At 41.6% G+C, this 23,503-nt stretch overlaps 1 protein-coding gene across 5 annotated transcripts in view; it reads right to left on the minus strand.

The window, feature by feature from the left end:
• ANKRD12 (ankyrin repeat domain 12) overlaps positions 1 to 23,469 on the minus strand; it is a 125,510-nt gene extending 102,041 nt beyond the window's left edge. For all 5 annotated transcript variants that reach the window (XM_053244094.1, XM_053244090.1, XM_053244093.1 and 2 more), the window contains exon 1: positions 23,282 to 23,469. The gene's annotated coding sequence lies outside the window, so the exon portion shown is untranslated. The remainder of the gene's footprint in view (positions 1 to 23,281) is intronic.
• Between the last annotated feature and the right edge of the window lie 34 nt (positions 23,470 to 23,503).

Genomic DNA, 23,503 nt, shown 5'->3' on the forward strand with positions numbered 1-23,503 from the left:
GTTTAAATGTCCACCATCTGGAAAGAGAGTGGATGACATCATCACATACTACACCATTGTGGTGTCCCTACAACTATACCCAATTTGGTTTTTCTTAGCCCATTTGCAGTGAATATAGCAGAAACCTTTACTCTGTGTCTATTGGACACCTCAGAGAACGTTTAATAAGGCTGAATGTTTAATAAGGTTGCAGACTGCTACATGTTGGAGGTGTAATTTGTATGAGGGTACACTTATACATATGATCTTGTCCAGTTATTGCATCATTTTGGTTTGAAATTACTAAGGTGGACAATAGGATATCGCAGTTATCATTGCCTTTTAAGGACGTTCATGTTTTGTTGGGGTACATCCCCAGTATATAATAAATAATAAATAAATGTGGAATTTAGCACTACATCAATAACTGTGGATTCTTCGTGCTTGGGCTGTTGCCAAACGGATTATAATACAAAACTGGAAAGACAAATTTAGTCCTGAATTACAACTTTGGATTACTGATATGTGTTCTTTGCATTTGAACTGGCTTTTTCTCATCACCAAGGTAAAGAAGAAAAATTCTTAGCGATTTCATCAAGCTTCAATGAACTGTTTAAGCTTTGAAACATAAGTCAAATATCCTTGAAGAAGGTGTGTTTTTTTTAAATCCTTCTTTTCCTCTCCTGCGTTGGCTGTATCCTATTATGTCAAGCTGTGTTAAGGTTCCACCCTCCTGCCCTTTCCCTTTTAATAATATTTACTTGCATCATCATCATCCTTGATTTTTATTTATTTATTTAAAATATTTCTATACGGCCCAAAACTTGTGTCTCTGGATGGTTTACAATTAAAGTCATTTAAAAGATTAAAAATATTTAAAATCCAGTATTAAAATTACTTAAAACAATAATCTAATTAAAAGCCTGGGTGAATAAATGTGTCTTCAGTGCCTTTTTAAAAGTTGCAAGAGATGGGTAGGCTCTTATTTCAACAGGGAGTGCATTCCAAAGTGCAGGGACAACGAAGAAGGCCTGTTCCCGAGTAGCTGCCAGATGAGTTGGTGGCAGCCGCAGGCGAACCTCTCCAGATGATCTTAGATCTCATGTGTATATACTGTAACCTTATTGCAATAGTGGGGGGGGGGGGAGAGAACCACAAACTACGTTGTTGAGGTGTTCCTGTGTGTCACTCACTACAACTGAACTAAATTTGGTTCAAATCGGTTAGACAGTTCGGAAGTTAGTCTATCTGCGCCACAAATGTTCATGCATCCACCATCTTAAAAGGGGTACATGGCATCATCACAAACTACACCACTGAGGCATCCCTTATTCCTACTGTGTCAGCAAATTTGGTTCAAATCGGCAAAGCAGTCCACAAATTAGACCACTTGCACCTCAAAAGTATATGCACCCACTATCTTGAATTAAGTATAGACATGTCATGGCATCTAAATATCCTTTCCAAGGCCTTCATTACAACCCTACCAAGTGCTAGTCTGCGGCATATTTCTTGACTGCTGGATCCTTTACTGTTGATGGTCGATCCTAAAAGGCAGAAGCTATCCACCAATTCAATGTCTTCATTATCAATTCTGAGGCTGGTTGCTGTACCCGTTGTCATTAGTTCAGTCTTCTTTACATTTAGTCATAGTCCCATTTTTTCACTGTGCTCTGTGACTTTCATTACTAGAACTTGCAGTTCACCTGCATTCTCAGCTATCAGAGTGGTGTCATCAGCATAACTCAGGTTATTGATGTTTCTTCCTCCAACTTGAAAACCATGCAATGAAGGCCTTGGAATGGATATTTACATGCCATGGCGTGTCTATACCTACAAAGATTAGAATCGTTCAGACAATGGTTTTTCCCATGACATTCTATGGATGCAAAAGCTGGACTTTGAAGAAGCAGGACAGAAAAAATATTGACGCCTTTGAACTTTGGTGCTGGAGAAGACCAGCACCAGAAATCCGCCTATATTCATGCTGCGGATAAAGAAACTGGGTCTCTAAGGACAGGAAACTGCGATCCACGAAACTACGGATAACAAGGGCGTCCTGTAATGTTAATCTGTAGCTTCTATTTTCAATTTATTTTATTCCTGTGTTTCCCAATGGATTAAAACAATTAACTGCTAAAATAGGATCTCAACTAAAAAAAACTAAATTTCAACAGCACCAGCATTATAGCAAATTATAATATTGTTGTCACTGTCTGATAGTAATGAGCCCTGTGCATAAGGGGAAAGGCAAGCAAACCATCCCTTGCTTCTGCCACCTACTGGAATTTTATCTCTTCCACCTAGTGGAAGTCTTCACTCTCTGGCTGGCTGCCTCCACTAAACAGCCCATAGAATCTCTCCATCTCCAACAACTCAGGTAGAGTAGGATGGCATGGGGCAGTAAGCATGGGGCAAACTCAGAGAGCACAAGAGATCTGGAGAAAGTTACATCTTTACTAGAAAGAAGAAAACCTCAAATTTATACCTAGAGATTGTTTTCTGATTTTTTTTAAACCATACAAGCAAAAGATTTTATAATACAAAGTAAGATAAGGACCTCCAAGTATCCTGTCTAAAACTGTGTGTCCCTAATACAGTCCGTCTCACCAGATCCTCTGGCCTTCAGCAGCTTTTTTCTTCCCGCAACATATCTGATCCTTTTCCCCTCAGACTTTCTTATTTCAATCTTTCTGACTCCCTCCTACTAAATTCTAAACTTTTTTATACTCAAACACTACTCTCCCTCCACAAAATAACTCATCAGCCTTTTCACATCAGGCTGCAAATGATTTCCTAGGCTAACCTTTTGACCTCAGGCTGCCATGACAACATAACCATAACAGAACACAAAATGGGAAACAATCTCAATTCTTCACAGTTGCCAAAAGTTCAGGAGGAAAACACAGTGTTACCAGACAGCCTCCCTTCCTTTCTCTTGAGAAATGATAGCTTCCTTGTAGTAGCAAGACTAAAGCACAGCACTGACAAGCAGCATTAGAGTTCAACCCTGGCTGTAGGCACTGTTTTTCAAGAAGATTATTGACAATTTTGAGAGATTACAAAGGAGAATTACAAGGATGACAGAGCCTGTAAAGTAAAAATACACGAGGAAAGGCTAAAGGAACTGAAGAGGAAACATGGCAATCTCCAGATACAGTTGTCCCTCACCCATCATAGTTTCCCCAGTCGCGGATTTGAGAATATGCAAATGGGAAATTGTGACTGCCCTCACCTGAATATCCATGATTTGACAATTTTTTAAAAAAAATTGGGCTGGGCGGGGGGGAATGCTTTCAATTTTTAACCTTGTTTTTGGTCGATTTGCAAACACGATTCCCCAAACATCCTGTTTGCCATTGAAACCAATGGCTCATCTACTGCATATTCACCAACCATGAGGGTTTCCAGGAACAGAACCCTCGCAGCTGGTGAGGGATGACTGCATTTAAAAACATGCCTGAGGACAGGGTGGACCAGATTAGATTGTAAAAGAATACTCATCTGCATTATTTAGCATAGGAGAGAATATTTCAGAGAATTATTCTACCCATTATATTAAATGTATCGGAGAATATTCTTTTACAAGTCTTACCATATTATCCTCCTCCTTTCAGAGTTGGAGCAGGAGGTATAAATTACAGCAATGCAGGCTTATGCTGAATATTGGAAAGTGTTTTCTAACTATCAAATCTACTTCATAAGAGCCTGCCCTGCTGAGCACCCACTAGTGTGCACAAAACCTTTCCTTTAAACTCAGTCACTGGACTTCTGAGAACCTAAGTTGGAATACTGAATTGCAGGTCCAGAACCATTGAGATGAAATCTCTATTCTTGAGTGTTCTTTGTGCAGGCCTGCACAGGAATGCCTTGGACACTCTCAGAATTTAGAGTCCTCAGGTTCCTGTGTGAGCCTGCCATGGGTTAATTAATCCCTGTGCTAGATTGCCTGAAAGCCCCTCAACTTTTGAATGAAATCCTTGGGCGACAGAGACTGGGCTTGCTTCAGGCTAGTCCCTGTGCCTGACTATCTGGGAAACTCAGTGCTCCTTTTGTTAGCTGTGGGCATATGGGGTGCCATAGACCTTGTAATTTGATGCCAAGTCAGTGCTCTCCTGCTTCGGAAAAACTTTTGGAGTTGGGATCATCCAAACTTTCCCCAGTGGAAGTTGCCCCTTTTTGCTATTGCACATGAAACAGGAGAATCTCCTGAGGAGATTAAGGACAGGTATCAAAACTGCCATTGATTCTCTCTTATCCCCCTTTCCACTTTCTTCTGCACACATTTCAACACTTCCCAAAGTACCAAACGATTACAGATTTCACTTCCTCTCTTCCCTCCTTATCTTTCTCTGGGGCTACCTTCACTCCCTGTGCAAGATCAGTGGTATCCAGTTGCCAACTACCATATTTTATATTGTGCCTCTGCAGTTTACAAATAAGCTTAATCTGTTTTCAGAAGTCTTGCTTCTCTTGCGTACCCTAATACTGACACTGCCAATGTCTAGACTGCAGTTCAGGCTGTTGCAAATTCAGTTTTGAGCAAATTCCTCCAAATAAGCCTAAAAGCAAGTGCGTGTGGGGACCCAAAAGCATACACGCATGTAAGCAAGAGTGATAACAACAGTTTTCATCTAAAAGATTTTATGTTGAATTCAAATATGACATGCATATGCAGAAAGGCATTGCCACTTGTGCAAAGCCATCCTTCCCAATTTTTTTCAATTTCCTTTTTCTGCTGTAGCTATCACCCTCTCCCTTATGCTGTGCTGAAGGCTTCCCTGACAAGAGCAGATTTTTGAGGGCTGTACTGGCGAGGAGGGGGCAGGAAAGCCCTATTGCATGAGCAAATTCCACTTGTACTTCACTGGATCCAAACCAATAAACGGGGCACCAGAGAAAGCCTTGTCCACAATAGCCACTTGCCTAATCTCTAAGAATGGGGACACCCCAGAGCAGGGTCTCCCATCTCATACATGGTCAGGTTTTGAATGGTACTTTAAACTGTACTCACAAGCCAGTGAAGATCTTCCAATACAGTCACTCCTCGCCACGGTTTTCCATTTGCAGTTTTAAGTATCTGTGATTGGGAAATTGTGGCAGGTCTTGCCAACCGCAACCTGAGTATCCACGACTTGGTGAAATTTGGAGGCAATTTGGGGTTTTTCTTTTAAAGTTTCCGTGGCTCAGAGGGTGATTTTTTATATTTTTGTGTTTTCCAGTCTCTTCCTTACCACGAGTCCCATAACCCCGTTCCAATGTATTTCTATTGCTCTCCAAACGCAAGGTCTTCCTGGAATGGAACCCTAGCAGTTGGCATGGGATGACTGTACTGGCAGGAGGTTCTACACGGAGAGCCTAGTTAGTTACTTGGCCATTGAGTTTTATACCAACTTTTTGTTTCCCAATGCTTTTCATACACAGGCCCACATATAACAAATTGCAGTGCTTTAGCCTGAACATTACTAACTCCAGCAGAGATGTGGATTTTCTGGGGTTTTTTTTTTTAAAAATCCCCTAATTTGCATATCATCATCATCATCATTATCCTTTATTTACGGTCTTTGACCAAAAAAGAAATAAAAATCTTTACATAGTTAAAAGGAAAAATATTAATAGAAAGTCAGGTACACATAAAGGGCTAGCAGCTATTGATTAATAATAATTACACGTAAAAATAAAATAAAATAATGGCATTGGAAAGGCATAAGTGTATAGGCATAATTTAAAATTAACAGTAAGGAACCCAAAGCTGTATTCTATTCTTTTGAAGTTCTTAATCTGGTGACCACGTATCAGAATTTAGCCACAACATATGAAATAGTTGCATCTTTATCTGCTAATAAATATGCTACAACAAGATCCTCAGGTTGTCCCCTCATATCATTTAACAGTGGGCTGATTAACTGAGATCTCAAGTTTTGGTATATTGAACACTTTAAAAGTATGTGGGCCATGGTTTCAATCGCCTCTCCACAGGAGCATTTCCGTTCTTCATATAATAGCTTCAAATACTTCCCATACAGCAGATGGGAAAGCATTGAACCTAGCCCTGGAGAAAGCCCATCTGAATTTACTCAAAGTGATCGTAAATAAATACGTTGCTGGGGCAAGATCCGTCTTAGCATATACTTGTTTATAAAAAGATGGTAAACAAGCCTTCTCTTCCTGGATGTCTATATCGACCAATCTCTGTCGTACTAGACTGCGGGCTGTGTTCTCACTGCTCTCTAATAATAGAGTGGGTGATAGGCCGCATTGTCAAAAGCATAAAAGCATAATTTGCATAAAAATGCATTAATTGTTTTCTTTTAAAATTACTATACAAATTTTCCTGATGCCCCTAAATCAACTGCGATCTGATTTGGCTCACATCTGGTCTGGAGAAGGTTATGCTGAGATTTGGCCTGTCAGACAAACCCAGACTTGGTGTTACTTGTAGTATGGAACGAGTCATCTATAACTAAAATCTGAAGTAAGGGACAGACAATGAGTTCTATACTGCAACTAAGGTAGAATATGCCATGACCAGCAGGTTTGGAGGACACGTCGAACCCTGGCATATCCTTCCTGATACCAGAGCAGGTGTACACACATTCTCGGTGATCTGACTGCTCCACCTAACCTCAGGTTCAGTGTGACGTGTGAAGCTGCCCTATGTATCATTATTCTTACCACTAAGCAATCGTTTGTCTATTGAACAGAACAGCCAGTAGAAGTCACAAACAGGAACATAGGAAGCTGCCATATACTGAGTCAGACCATTGGTCCATCTAGCTCAGTATTGTCCACACAGACTGGCAGCAGCTTCTCCAAGGTTGCAGGCAGGAATCTCTCTCAGCCCTGTCTTGGAGATGACAGGGAAGAAGCTTGGAACCTTCTGCTCTTCCCAGAGTGGCCCCATCCCATAAGGAGAATATCTTACAGTGATTACACATCAAGTCTCCCATTCATATGCAAACAGGGCAGGCCCTGCTTAGCTAAGGGGAAAAGTCATGCTTGCTACCACAAGACCAGCTCTCCTCTCCCATATTAGAACTGCCATCTCTCTCTCTCATATTAGAACTGATGATCTACTGAGCAAGTTAGAACTCAATGAAATGAAATTAAGGCTGCAACCCTTTGCATACTTCTTTGGGAGGAAGCCCCATTCAACACAGCTGTACAACTTACAAGCAGCTGTTCTTCAGGAGTGTAGCTATAATTTGAGCAGATGGGTTCAAAGAACCCTGGCCGCCCAGCTCCTGAGAGCCCCCCAGCTAGCTAGCTCCCTCCCTCCCTCCCTCCCTCCCTCTTTTCTTCATTATTTCCCTCACTCCAAGGGGCTGCTGGGAGAGGGGTGAACACAGGCCCCCTCTCCCCTAGATATGCCCCTGCTGTTCTCCTTTGCACTGCTGAAAAGAATTGCTACTGCTCTATTGCCTACCCATTCTTAACAATAAGCTAGCTCTACTCTTTTAGCTAAATACAGAAAAATAAACAAATGAGTACATTCAAGTGATCACCCAACAAGTTGATGCCAAAATTCACTGTTATGCAACCTGAGACACACTTCCCTTTTTTTTCACACCTCCCATTAAATGGCAATCCATTTAAGACTTTCCTTATAAATTGGAAGTGATATATATTGCAACTATGTGCTTTAGCTTTTACACTTTCCTAAACAAAGTCAGAATATTTTTTCCTTTCAGTTTCATTTATAGAAGCTTGAATATAAAACAAATATTTTAAAATTTGTTATAGAACATTTTATATTATAAAATGTTTTTAAAACACAGTTCTCCAATTATTCAGTATATAAGCTATGTAAAACAAAGTTGAATTTTATTGTTTGTTTTATTCAGCATACTATTAATGTAGGAGCTTAGTTAATCTTATTATAATGTTGGCAGATGCATACCACTACCATCATACTAGAAAATGCCAGAATGTTTTGCAACAGATTGCTCATGCAGCCAATATGTGCAGTAGCATAAGTGTTGTCTCTCTGAATATTAAACAAAGGAAAACAGTTTAGTATAAAATTACCTGAAACTAGATTTAAAGTGTTTTATGCGGCAGGGGGAGGCATCAAATATTTAAACAAACAAGGAGGTTTCCCCCACCTCCTCCAAAAGCAGGAGCAGCCTTTGATAAAGTCCCACAGCACTAGCTACAGCTATTGTTACTCTGTTCTTCTTCTTAGGGCATTTAATTGCTTTATGCCATTTCTTTCCTAGACAGCAAAGTTAGGGCACCTTTACTAGATCTGTTTCCTCTGGAGACAAGAGCTTTGAAGTTTTATGGTATTTATTTGTGACCATTGTCTAGACTGAGCAAGTCTATGGAGGTACAGAAACAAGCATCAATAGTATCAGTATAGAACAGCTAACTCCAAGCCAAGCCCTTAGCACAACTGCCTGCCTTTTTCAAAACTTGGGGTGTTCTCACATAACACCACAAACACCTTTTGCATTTCCTGCATCTCCAAGGTGTTGGAGAAAAGAGGTGTTGAGGCCAGGGGAACACAGAAGGCCACAAAGGAGGCGGAGTAGGAGTGGGACTTGGGCCATTTGATTCCCCCTAACCTGGTTGAGATAAGATTTGGCTTTGGGCTTCTTCCCTCACTCTATAGCTAAAAGTCTTTCTCCTTGGATTATGTTGATTAGTAACAACTGGCCAAGATTGCATCAGAATGTAAGTGGGGAAACAACCTGATTCTTGGCCATAAAAAAGACGCTGAGGCCAGAGGCGCAGCCACCAGTACAGTTCGCCAGTGAGCAGACCAATTGTGGGTGACTGACTGACAAAGATGGTCAGCCTTTTATGGTAGGACTGAGTTCTGGGGACAGGCTCTGGGATAGGATTGGAGAGTGCATATTTCTTGGTCTCCGGTTACGTACAGTAGTTGGGAATTTACATTGTCATTTCCTGCTTTTCTATCCAAGGGGTGATACTTCTGTTTTTAAGGATTTTATTATAAATTGATATTTATGATATCAATTATGATATCATAATTGATATTATATCAATATCATTACTGATATTGTCAATAATGACAATATCATTATTGTCTCCTATAATGAGACATTATAGGAGATGTCTCACTGCATTTATTGGCTAGTGAGCCTGATTATATGTTTAGGCCTGTCTAGGGATGAGAGAGCAAGGGGTGCATCCAATGATTCTGGGGCAGTTATCACAGTAGCGGTGGGTAATAGATTTGATATTGACATCAGGACATTACAGGGGAGAGATAATCAGAAATTTAATAGCTATTTCCTCTTCCAGAAGTCCCATCAGCTCTTTAGCCATGAGGAGCAGTTCCAACTACCCACCTTGCTCCTTTGTAATGACAGGTTTGTTCAAAATAAATCTGAAACTATCCATGATATGATTGCAGATGAGAAAGACAACCTGGCTTCTATAACAGAGACCTGATCAGGGGAGACTAGTGGACTGGTTTGGGCCCATCTTCTCCCAACAGGATACTCTATAGTAGAACAGTTAAGGGAGAAGGTGAGGAGGTAGAGTGGCTGTAATACAGATCAGGTACATAGTCTGGGAGTGCTCCTAGATCCCAAACTCTCTCTGGTTTCTCAAGTTGAAGCAGTGGCCAAGAGCGCTTTTCATCAGCTTCCGCTGATACGCCAGCTACATTCATTTCTGGAGGTAAATGATCTTAAAACAGTGGTACATATTATATTATTTATTATTACTACAAATGCTGGTAACCTTGACTACTGTAATGTGGGGCAGCCTTTGTATGCAGTCTGGAAACTACAGCTGGTACAGAATGCAGCAGCCAGATTGATCAACCCTAAGAGACCACATAATAACAATTTTAAAAGAATTGCACTGGCTGCTAAATGAAATACAAAGTATTGGTTATTACCTATAAAGCCCTTAATGGCTTGGGTCCAGGCAGGGTACTTAAGAGAGCGCCTTCTCTGTCATGAATCCTGTTGCCTATTAAGATCATCTAGAGAGGTCCGGTTACAGTTGCCACCTGCTGATTTGGTGGTGACTTGTGATGAGGCCTTCTATGTGGCTTCCCCGGGGCTCTGGAATATGCTCTCTGTTGAAATAAGAGCATCTCCTCCTATGCTTGCTTTTAGGAAGAACCTCAAGACCTACCTGTTTTCCCAGGCTAACTGGATTTTAAAAAAATGTTTTTATCTTTTGAGATTGTTTAATTGCTTTGTGAATTTTAATTTTTTAATATTGTTTTACATTTGCTATGTTTTACTTTGTTCACTGCCTAGAGATGTTTATATCAGGTGATACAGAAATATGATAAAACTAGTATTTTTAAGCCCTTTATGATAACGGGCGCTAGCTTTCTATCCCGTCTTTTCTGTCTCTCTCTCTCTCTTTCTGTCTCTTCCCCCCCCCCTTGTCCCCTCTCTCTTTTTGTTTTTTGTTTTGTTGTTGTTCTCTGTTTTTGTTCTTCCTTATTTTGCTTTTACTTTTTTGGGGGGTGGGTGGGTGGATGAATAACGGCCAAAATGGCCCATGAGAAGGTGGCCGCCCCCGCCTATCGCCCTCCCGCGCACCCAGCTGCCGGAGCCCACCTTACCCGCTCCAGCCCGAAGGAGAAGAGAGGAACTCGGAAACAGAGCTATTCTCTGTGTTAAGCTGCTGCCTATACTGTCGCAATGGATGCAATAGGCGTCCTTTGCGTCCACAGCGGCAGTTTGAGCAGTGACTTAGCACAGAGAGGAGCTCTACTCGTGAGCTCCTCTCTTTTCCCTCGGGCTGGAGCGGGTAAGGTGGTCTTCAACAGCTGGGAGGGCGATAGGCGGGGGCGGCGACCTTCTCATGGGCCATTTTGGCCCTTAATCTTTTTGGGGGGGGAGCGGGGAAGGTGATTTTGGGCAGCTGGGAGGGCGGGTGAGCAGGCGGCGGCGACGGCTGTGAGCAGGCGGGGGCCTCATTGGCGGCTTCGCCGCCACCTCGCCCAGCTTCCCTGTCCCCCGTCTCGGTCTTCCCCCGCCGCCATTCCCCTCGCCTTTTTCAGGGTGGCCGCTTCTGGTTGCCTCGGCCTCCTCTCGCCGTGCCGCAGCTCATGGCTGAGGTGGCGGCTCCGCCGCCGCCTCGGCCACTTTCCCCCGCCACCACACACCGGCTAATGGCCGCCCGTGGCTGTGGGACACTGGTGTCTGAGGTCCTGTGTCCCTTGGGCTCTTCTGGGCCTGCGCTTTGCGCAGGCCCAGAACAGCCCAGGGAGGCAGGGACGCAGATCCCCAACGTTCCAAAGCCACGGCCACTCACTTAGCCTTTTATTATATAGGATAAATATACTAGCTGCAGCTTCTGGACTATGTACAAAGGCAGCCCTATGTGGAGTACACTACAGTCATACAAAATGCAGCAGTCAGGTTGGTTTCTGGGGCAACTTGGAGAGACCATGTTACATCTGTTATGAAAGCATTGTACTGGCTGTTAGTATGCTTCTGGTGAAATACAAAGTGCTGTTAATTACCTATAAAGTCCTAAAAGGGCTTGGGTCAAGCTTATTTACAAGAATGCCTTATGCTACAAGATCCCCACTGCTTGTTGTGAGAAAGGTCCACCTACAGTTGCTGCTAGCACATCTGGTGCCAACTCAGGGTTGGGCCTTCTCTGTAGTTACCTCTGAGCTGTGGAACACACTCACAGTCAAGATACAAGGTTTGTACTCCCTGCCAGGCTTAGAGATTTAAACACACACCTTTTTAACTAGTCATTTTGATGGTGGTTTTTAATTGGTTCTGTTTTAATGTCTGTATTGCAACTGGTTTTAATTGATCTGTCTACCGATTTTTGATTAGGTGGTATATTAATGTAATAAATAAATAATTTACTACATATAAGGTGCATGCTACTGTAACTAACCCCACTTTCCAGCATGCCTTGGGCTCATATCATAAAATCAACATTCATAAAAAAGGGGAAATTATGATATGTGAGAGTGAACTTTGTTATTGGTAATGCCACTATTCAGTTATGAAACAATTTCAGAAAGGGCTTTGGGTGGCTTGATAGCATTTTTATCAGAAATACAGGGTTGAAATCTTTCCCATACTTGATTTAGTAATTAGTTCCTAAAAATTCATTATTTCATAAAATACATCAGTAAAAATGAATGAATGCCAGTCCAATATTAGGTAAGCTTGGCAATTTCAAAATTGTAATTAATGTTTTTCAGGTGATTATCCCTAGGAAGAGTGTGAGATAGTACATATGTGTGTTATTGATTTGTAAACATAAGAGTAATATAGTGAGAGATTGTTTGTTTTTATTAAATATATAGGTAAAACAACATGCCAAATCATATTACAGTCTATTTAGGGCACTAGGAAAATATGCATAGTAAAATTTTATGAGGAACAGAATATACAAATTTCATGCAAATGGGGAAAATGCATGGGAATTTTCTCCAGAAAATATTTCAGCTCAAAAATTTATAGAAACCCACATCTAATTGTTGCCAAACAATGCTGAAATTTATGCTCCATCTTGAATAAGATTGCTGCATAAACCTAAAACTTGTGCAAGAAAGGTAAGCTTTCAAGATGGGCAAGAAAGTGGATCACTTCGGTACAAAACTGCACATAAGGCCTGGGAACAGCAAGACCACACCCTGGACTAGGACAGCAGTATGGAGGTAGCAGTATGGGGTATTTAACTGTGCTCTGTTAAATAATTATGTGCTCTTTTCTCACTGGAAAAACATACCTGCTAGCAGTTATTTAACCTCAAAAATTGCACTGTAGTAAATGGCATTTTCAGAGTTAAATAGCTGCTTTGGTGTGTGTGTGTGGGGGGGAGGATTTTAAGCAAAAAAGCCTGGACATAAAGGGTTAAGTTTCCCTACATCCATTCTACGGTTCTGAGGCACACTGTGGCCCTGCACACTGCTATTCACAAGTACGTGTAAGCCTTAAATACATTACAAATTTAATAACAGGTATAGTTTGGCTCTTAGATAAGGCTAAATATCCATCCAAAGTGAGTGAGTATCCTTGGATAAAGGAACATTTCAATGGATCAGACAACCTAATGCAACAGCACAACTCCTAGCCACTAACTGAATTTGGCCTTCTAAAACCCTTTCTCTTTGTGCTTCCAACTAACACTCCACTGTGACTTCCCTGACATCCTCCATAAAACTTCACCTTACAACGTATAGGAATCACTGAGTTCCAGCACTCAGGAATTCTCAAAACAAAAATTACCAGCAGGATCTAGGCCTCAGCTTTGCTACCACAGCTAGGATTACTGGAGGAGTACAGTTTTGGAAGTTGCTCCACCAAGTGCCTGGTTTTACTCTTAACACATGCTTCTTTTCAGAATCCCAGGTGAAACAAGAACACACCGTGCTACAGCCCTGAGCCTGAATTACTGAGATTGAATTACTGAAACAAGAGTACTTCCAGACATAGTCTTATTGGAGGGAGACCCTGTCCAGAAATTGGACTGTCTGTAGATCACCTTTGCAATAATATAAAAGTGCTTAGTCTGGCTTGACCTGTGTTTGTGAGAGAAAGTCCAGGAAAGGAACAATGTTCAACATGGAAGCTATGACCAGCCAGGAAGTCAAACAAAGGAGGAGGCACAGCTATCACATCCTTTCCTTATAGGAGTCTGCATAGGTCGAGGGTGTATGTTGGCACCCTTATTATTTAAATTTTACATTAACTCCATGGTTTCTCACTTAAATAATCTGGCTTACCATCCACCGAAGTTAGCAAACAAACATTTAGCAATTTTGTTTTACGCAAATGATGCAGTTCTGCTCTATTAGACTCAGATTTGGCTAAAATGTTGTTTTGCTCCATATTGTAAGGAGGAAGCCTTGGAGATTAATTAGTCCAAGACAAAAATTCTCATAGTTGCCAAATGCTCTAGAATTTGTTCATGGCATTTGAATGGGAAGGAAATGGCATCTGAGCATGTGTGGATGCCATCTTGAGTGGTCAGCATGGTGTGTTTGAGTGGTCAGCATTGTGTTTCTGACCACACAAGATGGTGTCTGCATATGCTCAGATGCCATTTCCTTCCTGACACTGCCTAAAGGCTGCTGGGAACAGGGAACTTCTTCTTCCCAAGCAAGACGCAGCTGGGCAGCATAGCTTTTCTAAACAGCGAGCTCAGGCTGCTTAATACAAACAGCGCTGCACTAGGGCAGCAAGGGCTGGAGGAGGAGCAACAGGGGGGCAGGTAAGACCTGCCTTCCTCCTGTTAAAGTGACTCACTTGCCACCACTGAAACAATTTGGCTGGGGCAGGTGGAAGTGTTTTGGTGCCTCGAAATACAGGTACCGAAAAGCTTCATGCACATCCCTATTCTGGAAGGTCCTCTGAGCAGTTTTTCACGGAGCACAGGGAAGTGTAATGTGGGATAGTGGGAGGATGCTTTGCTGCACAAGGAGACTTCCACTAGAACTACCTTGGTCCAAGCCAGCGCCTTTCCAAAAATAAAACCAGAGTTTAATGCCAACAATCTTGTTAAAGCCTGCATGTTTATTATCTCAAAATTGAATTGTGACCATCTATCAAAGTTAAAGGCTGTTTCTATGTAAAAAATGAATCACTAGGAAGAGATTCGATTTCTGAAATTAAAGATTATAAATGACAGAACACTACATTTATTTACGAGGGCTTCTTACTGAAGACACAAACTAGCAAATCATTCAGGATCCTAGCACAATTTTGTCAGCACCACCTGCTGGCCAGCTCTTGCATTCAGTGAAAAAACACTATTTCCCATACAAGTAGTAAACAGTTCTTCACTGAATTCAAGAACTGGCCAGCAGGTGGCACTCAGAAATCATGCTAGGACCCTGAGATGCATATGGACAAAGATTTGATTCATGTTGCCAAAACTATGGATATCTGTGGAAATGCATGGAATGAAAGTGAAACCACGCTTGCAAAAGCACTGTTCCTGCGCTTTCTTGCTGCTGTCTGGAAACACCCTTGTAGTGATCAGCCTCTCCTCCCTCTAAAGAGTTAACTGGAAGTGAACCCTTGTTTTGACTGACAGGCTGGTGACCTACAGAGATCACCCAATTAGTCCACTGGGGGTGGGACCTAGAGAGCTTTTGCTAAGAATTCTGGTAACAAGAAAGAAAGTCCTGTGCTGGAGGAGCAAGGCGATATGTGGCAATGGAGTCTGCTGCAACAGGATGACTGTGGTTCTTGGAAGAAAGAACTGCAGGAGTTTGATTCTCAACAGGAGTTTGGTGAGTTCAAGGCAAGGAGCCAGGGCTTATGGCTTTGGGAAGTTTAGCATAGGGAACAGTTTGTTTCGTCAGACTGGGCGCTAGGGATGTTATATTGCTTTGTGAGTGTGTGCTCTGCATATTCTGGATACTGTTCTATTATAGTTTACCTGCAACATAACTGAAATAAGAAACACTAGCCTATGCTCAGTACACCTAGGGCATTGCAAAGACCTTTGTAAACATTTAAGCGTGCATAAAGACAACCTATTTTTGTGTCCTACTAAATATTCTCAACTGTATCTAAAAGCTGAGAAAGCCTCAGATGGAAGCAGTCTGTAGTAATGGAATAAAACAGGGTTTTTAGTTCTTTTCTTTTTTACAAGCCTCTCCGAGTTGGTTTTTAACTCAAAAGTGGGGGCAAAGGGGGATTTCTCTGGTGCAAACACGTCCTCAAACATTCAGCAGCTATCGGTTTTCTCACCACGTGCAGACTTGCACATGGAAGATTTCTGTACTTGTCCAAGAGCCAAATTAAAAGAGTTTTTTTCCTGGGTTATCCCACCCCAAGCCCAGAGAGGTTCTGTAGACAAAATGGGTGGTGGCAGCAGCATTTTGAACCTACTGATAATACAGAATAGTTTTATGAGAAGCCTAGCCAGGCAGCTCAGCAGGGATGATTCAGCATTTCTTTCCCTCACGTGAGCTTGCTCTGAGACAAAGGCTTTAATTCCCTACAACCCTGTATCTTACCAGGATCATCCATGGATCCCACATTCCTGGGCTCTCTAATGTACTGTACTCAGTTTTCAAATTACCATATTTACCTGAATAGAAGGAGACTCTGAATTTAAGATGATGCCTTAAAAGATAGAGGGTTATGCCTGTATTTATCCAAAAGAATGAGAGCTCTGAATTCAAGATGCCCCCCTATATTTAACAGCAAATAAATGTGGGGAAGGACTTGGATTTGGGTAAATATGGATTTACCCATCTTGGATTTGGGTAAATATGGTACGCAAAGACTGCCAGTCCTTTCTGGAAAGTTTGGATACTTGAACGCAAATCCTACATGTCTACCCAAAGGAAAATATCATTTTGTTCAATATGACCTATTACCTACTATGCATGCATGTGATTGCAACCTAAACATTCAAGTTAAGTGAACAGGGCAGACTGATTTATATCCAGTCTATTTAAATTAGTGGTTTAAATCACCAAAAAAAAAAGGGTGGGGTGGGGGAGAACAATTTCAATTATTGATTTAAATTATGCTTCCCATTCATGCTACACACGGTTTTTAAACAATTATATGCCTACTAATTGATTAATCTAATCACTAATATATGTTAATAACTAAAAACATCTACACTACTTAGAAGGATATACTTTGTATGATTTTATATATTTGATATTCTTACTAATTTTAGAAAATGGTATGCTATATTGCTCATATATTGTGAGCTTGCTCACTGTGCAAGTCAAGTTGTATAGCATAAAAACAGGATTACCCATGTGAGCAAGATGACAGGTCCTCCTAGTAATATATGTAGTTTATCTGTTTATATATATGTGTGTGTGTGTGTGTGTGTGTGTGTATATATATATGTGTGTGTGTGTGTGTGTGTGTGTATATATACACACACACACACACACACACACACACACATACATAAAAAACAAACACACGCTCACACACAAACTAATTGGATCACAGTGCCTATGTCAGTCCCTGGGCCTGGACCCCAGTATCAAACCTATAACAATATGATCTACAGCGTCATATTTATAATGCTTAACCTCCAAGGGGTATTTATTCATGATTCTTTGTGGATAAAGAAAAGTAACTTTTAACTCAACATTTTGATAGTCTATTATCTTTTAAAAAAAAAAGGGAAGAGATTAAGGAAATTAATGTTGTCATCAGTATTCCCTCTAAGGCGTGCGCACGTGCTTGTGCTCACAAAATTTTTGATGTCCACTCAGTTAAATTTAGATTCCACCCAGGTTGAATCAGGAAGGTCCCACACTGAATGCATGTGAGCACACACTGCCTTGATTCTGCCTCCCAGAACAAAACTTATTCCGCACACAGATGAAAAAAAACGAGAACACACACTGGTTGTTATCCAGAAAGGAAGTGAGGCTTACATTGCCCAGATCAACAAAGCTGGGTTTGCAGAAAAGATTGATAAGCATTTTAAAAATGTGCACATTTAAGAAACAACTGCTGAAGAGTGTGGAAAGCATTGCAAGATGCACACATCCTGATAGTGTTTCCCCTTCGGTAGGTGCTGATCAGAATTCAGACAGAGCAGGAGTCAGAGTTGAAGAGGGCCTTGTAGGCCATCTAGTCTACTACCACCCTAGGTAATTGGTTCAGTTGAAATGCTCTTACTATTAAAAAGCTTCTCATAATGCTCACCTGAAATCTATCCTCCTGTAACTTAAGACCATTATATCTAGTTTTGCTCTCTACAGTAGCAGAGAACAAGTCATTGCCCTCTTTTATGTGACAGCCTTTCATGCTGTCTCCTCGCCCGCCAGTCTTCTAATCTAGAAGCTAAACATACAATTTCATCAGCCTTTCCTCATAAAGGCTTCTTTTAAGAATCAAACAACTCACTCTATCATCTCCAATACGGCACAACATCTTAGAAGTACCAGCATAAAACTACATCTGGGTCTGAGTTGAAATCTGTCTATCTGATCAAAGATTGTAATAAACTGAACTATATTTAAAAAAACCCCACAAACTAGCACCTAAATCCTCTAATACTAATGAAAGCCAAACTATCCATTTGATTCATATAGTCAGATTTGTCAGTTTCAAATAGAGCATTCCTTCCTTTGATGTCAAAATATATGTTTTGGCTTATATGAAAAACTCCAAGAAGCCATCAATACCTATTTTGTCAATACCTATTTTTTTTAAAATTATGCTATACAAATCATGCAGCCCAATTATAACATGCTTTACTCAAAAGTAAAACTATGTTCAACGAGACACATTTCAGAGTAAGTATGCTTAGGAAAGCAGCCATAGTCCCTCCACATTTCTTCTGTATCTGATGAAAGCAGCACAAGATCTTTGTCTGACAGATCTTTGTCAGAAATGGTTCTCAGATTTCTGCCATATAGGGAATAATTATGCACCTTAAGTGCACTGTAATATTTACAAATGTGCATGTCTTGACTAACAAGAGGTCCCAGTTTTTGCTATTATTCAGATTATAATATTGAATTAATTCTTCTCTCCAAAAAAGTAACCAAAACCTTCAGTGGTACTTCTTAAAACTCTTGGTTCTCCTAGTGCTATTTTCTAGCTGACCAATTTTATCAAACATTTTTGTGTAACATCACTATTTAATACACTCTTGTGCCATTGCTTCTTGATTTGCATTTAATTTTAATATTTAATTGGTAAACATGCTTTTAAAGCCTTCCAGCCTTTAATTTAAAAGAGTCCGTTTCTCCATTTTTTTCTTTATACAGTACAAAGTTTATATCATTTTGGGCTTCAGATAAGCAACATATGAACAGAGGCCTGATCAGACATAAGAGTCAATCTATAGTTGGGCTATTATAAACAGAATCATGCATTCCATCCTTCCCTCATGCACTCCAATTCCTCTCTACACTTCCTTATTTCAGTAAACCATAGTTTGCTGAAACAGGCAAACTATAGTTTGTGCAAGTGACAGTTTGTTTCCTAGCCAGAATTGGATATTCAGTTCAAACAGTGCTTTCCAGTTCTTGTTTGGAAGCTGTGATCTGCATAAATTATAATCTGCCCAATTCAGATATTATGACTACTGCTTGATCAAACCAGAAAGTGAAGAAGGGAATTAGAGTGTGTGACAGAACATGGGAGACTGCAAGTTCAAAGCAGTTTCATGATGTCCTGCCATAGTTTGTATTGCACAGTCTTATGAACAAATAGCACAAGTGAGGGGCTACAGAGACCATGACACGGAGGATGAAGGCTTTAATCTCTGCCCCCACTATGATCATTACCAACTGTTCCCCCACCTCAATGTGACAGCTATTTACTTTGCAGAAATTGCTGCCAATTGGCGTCTCCTTGCCCCACCCGGGGAAACAGCAGCCACACAGGTGTGGGTGGCACATAAATTTCAGGATCATGGCAGAGGCACACAGTGAAATACTGCTCCCCACACACTGCAGTCCACAGGGCCCTATTCAGGTGCTATTTATATAATGCCATTTGTAGGCATCTAGTGTGATTTTTTAAGAACATGCTGACCATAATGTGTGGTTTGATCCTTCATCTGGCACACAATATTTTTTTAATTGATAAAGAGCCATTTTGGGGGCTCTTTTTAGCTCCAAAAGGCAGGATACAAATAAATAAAACAAACAAGTTCTTTGTTTTACACAGCTTCTAAAGCCTCCTTGGACTGTATAGGACTTACATTTTCTCTTTATTATAGATTACTGCACAAATTGACTTCCAGTTAGAAATTTCAAACACACACTCTATGGCTAGGAAGCAGGGTCTTGAGCTTGGGCAAGAGCCACGGCTAAAGAAGAAACAGTGGCTCAGTTGTAGCTCTACCCACACTACTCTGACAGTACTGTTATGCAACATATGTTGGCCTTTTTTGCTGAAAGCTGGCAAGGTTACATTAGCAGTAGTAGCCCCATTTTCTTTTGCCAGCAAAACACTGCCAATCATGTCATTCTGTGGGACAGACAGATATACTGTGGAAAGGTTGTAGAAGTTGCCAAAGCCCTTTGAATCTCTCCCCCATGACCAACCTAAGCCCTCCCATGAGTGACTTATGCCAACTGGCAGTGCAAGGCAAATGTTTCAAGATTTGCCTGAGAAAAGGAGCATAGGAGAAGATCCAAAACATTTGTTAGCATAAGCAAAGGAGACCAGTTGTGTAGGATCAGAATTACATATAAATGGTACTTCTTTAGACTACAGACCTAAAAATGCCTTCCCCTCCCCCTTCAAGATGGGCAACAGCAGCAATTCCAATTTCCTTAACAGAATTGCTGGGTCCTGGTAAGGAAGTTCATCCCATAGACATCAGCATTTTTGAGTGACCATCTCAATATTACTACCTATTAATTCTTATCAGCATCATATTGAGTTGGCAGAAGTTTGCATTGGAGTGAAACACATATTGTTCCCTCGTAATGTTATCTGTAACAACAAAAACCAATCCATGCAGTATTTAAGTATATTGTAGATAGATAAGGACATCTTTTTAAAATAGCCAAGATGCTTATAAAAAGATTACAAATAGTACAGACTTAAATCCTGCATAAACTTCCTTGCTATTCCAAATTTAAGATGTCCACAAGAATAAGTTAGTATGTGAACAAGGCATTAAAAAGAAAGCCAAAGATACAGTGTATCTGTAAACAAAGCAAATTCAATTACTAGATGGATTAGGGATGTGTGAGTGTGTTTTAAAGTAGAAACAGCAAAGTATTAAGGCTACACTACACAGCATCAGATTTCATTTGAGATCATGTCCAGCTATGGTCACTCATGTTCAGAGCAGGTTCAAAGAAGAGCAAAAGGACATCATCTTAACCTCCCCATAGAGGTTAAGAGTGTTGGGGGGCCAATAGCAAAAAGGAAGCTTGAGAAGGAATATGAATACTTCCAATTAATAGATTCCAAGGGGCTACCACAACAAGAGGGGAATTTTGGATCAATAATAATTATAGATAGAACTAATGATTATAATGTCTCCAATAATAAATTGAGAATGCTGTTCAAAAGCTGGCAGGGGGGAGATAAACTAATTGCTTTTATCATTTTAAATAGTCTTTCAGCTAAGACTTGGAATCAGGAAAGGTTTTCCTCCCTCTCAGCTTAGATCTGCGAGGCTACCCCTCCTTTAGAGGCATCTGAGATAACCATACTTAGTATTATTAGGTGTAATGGATCTCTGAGAAAAGAGACATATAAATAAATAAAAATTAAGTTGATATGTTTTGTTTCATATAAAGGAACTAACTGGTTACTGTATTTGGGATCAAGACAATATATTTCTTCAGCTCAGATAAGCTATCATCCATGAGAGGCTGGAGAAAGTAGCTCTCTCTTGTAATGCATGGCCTGGCTGGCTTGCCTACATGAGTCCAATGCATTATTTACTAAAATGTCCCTTACAATTGTGAAATATTTCTGGCATCTAGCACCCTAGACTGATTCTGTACCATTCTGTATACTTCTGGCATATAGCACCCTAGACCCATTATGTACCACTCAATAACAGTCTGTGGTAACAACATGCAGATGGGAGAGGCTTTGTCCCACTGATCATGGACCTTACAACTCTGTTAACATCAATAGGACTATTCCCCAGTATGTACAGTTAGTATAAGAATGTAGGAGATATTGGTATATTTTTATATCAGGTCATTACTAGAATCATATTGCTAGTAGTATTTTATAGCACTTTTATTTATTTGCAAGGTGTACTGCAACACTTCTTCACAGCCATCTAGTGATTTTAGTAATACCATTATCATTATCCCCATTTTACAGAAAGTGAACTGAGACCAGGAAAATCATTTGTTGCTACATGGGAATGCACAGCACCCAGATGCGTCAAACTCTCTTTACTACAGGCTCTCAATATACCGTTTCACCCCTTTTTAAGTTCTAAACACTACTCTATTTTTAGACAAAGTGTGCACTTACTATTTTTGTTCTGCTTCAGTGTCTTTCAGTATTGCAAGGTAAAGCAGGAATATTAGCCTGGAGTCACAAAGGTTACACTGAGGGCACTACATTCAAAGTCCACACAGAAAATACTGCGTGTATCCTGAAGCATAAAGCAGTTTAGGTCTTAACACACCTCAAATTTAAGTTCTGTGAATAAGCAACATATTCACAGATCGTGGAATCCCGGGGAAGTTCCGCATGTGTTGAATAAGATACATGCATTCATTGGATGAACTAAGGAGAGAAAAATTTAGGCATGATACTAGCAATAGCGTTTCCCTTGTGCTCCATAATCGCCGTTTAAAACTTACTGCACATTCATTGCTGGTTGCTCCCCTCGCCAGCCTGTAGAGACGCGCGCGCGCGCACAAACACGCACGCACACACACACACCAGGCACGCTCACCAACGCCTCTTTCCTTTAGAAAGGGCTGACAATGCTGCGGACCACAGAACTCAGTACAATCAGCATTATTATTACTGAACGCGATCATCCTCCTCTCGCCCACAAAAATATAAGCCTCAGTACTGGGCGGAGAAGACGAGAGAAAACATCGCAAAAACACAGCCCCAGAAAGAGGGAGCAGTGACAGCAGCGGCAGCCATGGCTCCAGCTGCAGCACCAAACAGTGACAGGCTGGGATCAAGCGGCTTGCGGACAGAGAGAGAGACAGACAGAGACAGAGCCCCCTCCTTTGCCCGACAATCTCTATACAGAAGCACTGGGGGGGGGGGGACACACATGGGGAAGGTGCGTCGGGAGATTTCAGAAAGGGTTCGTGAGTGTTCCATGAAGGCAAAGGGGTTGCAGTACCTCCATTACGAGGAAAGGCAGCGCAAGAAAAGGGGTGGGAAGGAAGGGGGAGTGTTCTCCCCCCCCCTTTCCACAGGGAGAGCCGAAACACGGTGGGAAAAGACAAGCAAAGGGAAGGGGGGGGTAGATCACTTGTCTACACAATCGACACCCTCCCTGCCTCACTGGGTAACCACACAGGGAATCTTCGTGGGCTACATACGAGGATGGGCATACACACACACACACACACACACACATACGCGCGTGCACGCACACACACACACACACACACACACTCACAGATATGGAAGGCAGCGAGAGGGGCGGATATACACACTCGCCTCCACAACAGAAAAGGGAACCAACCACACTTACAAGAAGGAGGTAGTTTGACAGACACATCTATATGACACAAGAGCGAGGAGGAAATCGCACACCACCACCACCACGAGAACAGCCCTTTTCCTTCACCACCCCCTTCCTTCCCCATCATCTCCTGGAGAGGGGGATGTCATCCACGTTATTGCCTCAGCCCCCTTCCCCTTCCCCCTCCTCCCCCCCCCCGGAGTCTGCAGTGGCGATACTGGTGGTTTCCTCTCCTTACCTTCCCTCAGCGGAAGGGAGGCGGCTCCTCACAAGACGCGCCGTCTTTCAGAACAGCACCGAATTCCTCAGCCGCCCCCTGCCAGTCAGCGGCGCCCAGAGTCTCAGCACCTCTCCGATAGCCGCGGCAAGAGTCGGGTTTTGACGACACCCCCTCCCTACCCTTCCCCTCCCCTCCGCTCAGCTCAGTCGCTCCTCTTTCCCTTGCCTCCCCCCACCACAA

Source organism: Hemicordylus capensis, chromosome 4 (genome assembly GCF_027244095.1).
Source record: "Hemicordylus capensis ecotype Gifberg chromosome 4, rHemCap1.1.pri, whole genome shotgun sequence".
In the NCBI taxonomy this organism is placed as follows: domain Eukaryota; kingdom Metazoa; phylum Chordata; class Lepidosauria; order Squamata; family Cordylidae; genus Hemicordylus; species Hemicordylus capensis.